Source organism: Corapipo altera, unplaced genomic scaffold (assembly GCF_003945725.1).
Source record: "Corapipo altera isolate COAL_440 unplaced genomic scaffold, ASM394572v1 67, whole genome shotgun sequence".
Classification (NCBI taxonomy): Eukaryota; Metazoa; Chordata; class Aves; order Passeriformes; family Pipridae; genus Corapipo; species Corapipo altera.
In genome coordinates, this window is record NW_020884906.1 from 1,036,213 (window position 1) to 1,039,745 (window position 3,533).

Consider the following 3,533-nt stretch of genomic DNA (forward strand, 5'->3'; position numbering starts at 1 on the left):
CCGAAAAACGCACGCCCTCCCTAAACCACCGCTGGGAAACGAGAGGACCGCACGGCACAGACAGGCCGTAAGGGCAGGGCCCACCCTGCACCGGTGTTTTTAAGGGCGGCGTTCGCGCTGCCCCGCGCTCGCACCTGGGGGAGCTGCGCGCCCCGCCCGCCCCCGCGCGCCAACCGGCCCCGCCAGTTCCCCATTGGCCGCTCGGCCGCGCTCGCGCCCGGCAACCGCAGCCCCATTGGTGCGGCCCCGCCCCCGCCGCCGCGCCATTGGCCGGCGGGGCTGTCCGTCAGGGAGCCGGGCGGCCCCGCCCCTCGGCGGGCGGGGGAGCAGGGCCGGGGTGGGCACGGGGAACCGCGGGGTTGGGGCTCGGCCCGGCCCTCACGGCACAGCCGGGCTCGGGACGCGGCCCGGCCCTCACGGCACAGCCGGGCTCGGGACGCGGCCCGGCCCTCACGGCACAGCCGGGCTCGGGACGCGGCCCGGCCCTCGGAGCGCTGTCGCTGCGCGCTCGGCGGGAGCGGCAGGGACCATTGTGTCACCTCCCGGGATGGGTGCGCGCTCCCGCCCTGCCGGCCCGCTGAGCCCCGCGCAGCGCTTCGAAGGGTCCCTGCGCTCGGGGAACTCGCCGGTGCCTCGCCCAGCTGCCCGCGGGGGGATCCGGGCCCAGCTGGTGTCCCAAGGGCTGTGGCAGCGGGCCCGCCTGGTGCAGCAGCCAGGGGATGCTGGCACGCGATCCGCGTCCGTTTGTCCAACCTGACCTCGCCGTTTGCAGGGGTCTGTGCAATGCGGTCGTCGCCTTCTCTTTGATAACCTAAATGCCTTGAGCTTTCCATGCCCTCATTTTGTGTCTTGTTATCTATCCCCTTCATTAATGTTCCTCCTTTGAATCATTTCCTGTGGTTTCCCCCCTCCCTAACCGTGGGTGCCAGAAATGTTTCAGCGTTCCAGTGTCACTGTGCTGTGGACAAAGGCAGTGTCACTCCCTTGTCTCCTCTATATGCTGTATTTTATACATTAAGTGATTAGTTTAGTCCAGTTTACCACAGTATTACCCTGAGAGGTCACATTGCAATATTTATATATAGTAACAGCTAAATTATCTTCTGAAGTACTTTTTGCCAAGGCAGCCCCCATCCCTGCATTCTTTATTTCCAGATGTGTTTCCTCACGTTTTCTGATACTAAAAATGCAATTTATTGGACTGGAATTATTTAATTGGGCATATCAGATGATTTTGTACCCAATCGGCCATGTGAATTATCCACTCATCTGCTAAGCTACAGATTTTACTAGTAAAGATCTTGCCTCATCCAGGCAATTGATAGAGATACCAAATCGGATCAGAGCAAGAACTCATCTCTAGAATACTCCGTCTGGGTCCCTGATGTCTCCTCTTCACAACCAGTTTTCGAGAGATCTCTCATGGCAAAGATACTTAATCCATCTAAGGAGTGTTCTATGCACTCCAAACAACGTGCATTCCAGCACATAAAGAACAAGGTTTAAACAGATGTCAGGACTATTTCTCTTTTCATTTTTGAGATTTCGTCAGGACAATTCTGCAAGGTTTTCACTAAGCTTCTGCTTGTTTTTCAGCTTTCTCCAAGACAGATTCTAACCTGACAATCAGTACTACTCTCTTCATTAAAATAAAGTGGACACAGAATCACAGCCTGCTTGGGATGAGAGTATTCAAGTTTGACAAACAATGGGAGCTATACACAGATCCCGTAGAACAGGGTCTAAAAGGGACAACAATAACCAAGCTGTTTTAGGCAGAACAAAAAGTAGACACAAGAATAGAAGGAAGAGTCTGAATGGCCACCAAATCCAGTATTCACAAGTCCTTTCAGCAGACTGTTTTTGTGAAACCTCTTAAAAGGCTTTTTAAATGACTCTAAGGTTATTCTAACTTCCCATATGTATTAAAAATAACAAAAAAGTAATTAAAAACCACCATTAACTTTAGAGCTTATGGACAGTTTTTCTTCCCATGGACATTGCTGCTACTGAAAATATGCAGACTTATTGTCTGAGGATTTTTAAGGGGTATCAAGCACAGAAGGGAAATAATCTTTGGTCACAGTGATGAGTCTATACTTGAAGCCTCAAACAGAGTGATAGAAAGAACAATACATTACAATTAATGTGCATGCATTTTACCTATTTCAATGTAATGGAGATTTGTATAATTTGTCTACTTATTCATCAGATGACTTTGGAATAACAACTCTGTGCCTGAAAGCATAAATACATTTTAGGTTTATATGTTTCAAGGTAATAACTACAATCTATTATTGTATTTCAGAAGCAATAGTACAAAGAATGATGATCATATACTCACCCAGTAATTTTCATCAGCAGATCTCAACAGACCTTGTGAAGGTCAATGTGATCATCCCACTGATGATGATGGAGAAAAAAAGCATTGAGATGAACTTGCTCAATGTCATGTGCCAGAGCAGTGGTAAAGCTGACACTTGACTTCAGGTTTTCGGCATCCAGGATGAAAGGTTTTGCCCTGCAAGCCACGTTACACATCCATATACCCCTGGGAGTTCTTTTAATTAGCGTTTTGTGTCTTTTGTGTGCTGTGTTTATCAGTGTTAGAACCTAGAAGAGCACTCAAGGCTTTTATGGTGTTTCCTTACAGGCTTCACCATAAGAGATTTTGTAATTTACAGGGTTCCACTGAAACCCTCTATTGCCACCTGTGAAGAAAAAGTCAGAAATTTTCAGATCTTGTTTGAAAAACCCATGAGTAAGTTAATATTTAATTGTGACAAAAAAGTGGCATGGATCCAATCTCAGCCTAAATCTGCAGATCTAGGTAAAATTACTAAATGTTTGATTATCAGTTCTGATCGTGCTGTGCTTAATAACTTGACATTGTCACTTGTATTTTCCTCAATCCTCAGGAAAGCTGTCCTGGCTGGAATTTAGCCCGTTGCAAGCTCAGAGCTCAGTGACTTTGGGGCCCTCCTGGAAGTGGAGTCTGTGCTGAAGGTGGTCATGGGAACAGCAGTCCACGGAGCAGCCTTGATCTAGAAGGGCCAGGAGCTACAAACTCGCTTGTTCTAGAGGGGCTGGGAGTTACTTCCAAACTCGCCAAGTGTCAACGGTCCAGTCCTGGGTGTATCCGTCCTTGGAGGTGTGAGCCCTGTGCACCTCAGATCAAACATTTTAGGTTATTATTTCACACTGTCATAGAATCATCACAGTTGGAAGAGACCTTTAAGATCATCAAATCAGTGTGGCACTACCACTGTAACCTCTAAATCACATCACCCAGCGCCACGTCTTAAACACCTCCAGGGATGGTGGCTCCACCAGGGTAAGGTGTGTGGATCCCAGGGAAGGTGTGTCCATGCAGGGGAAGGTGTGTGGATCCCAAGGAAGGAGTGTGGATCTGGGGGAAGATGTGTGGATCCCAAGGAAGGAGTGTGGATCTCAAGGAAGCTGTGTGGATCCCAGGGAAGGTGTGTGGATCCCAAGGAAGCTGTGTGGATCCCAAGGAAGCTGTGTGGATCCCA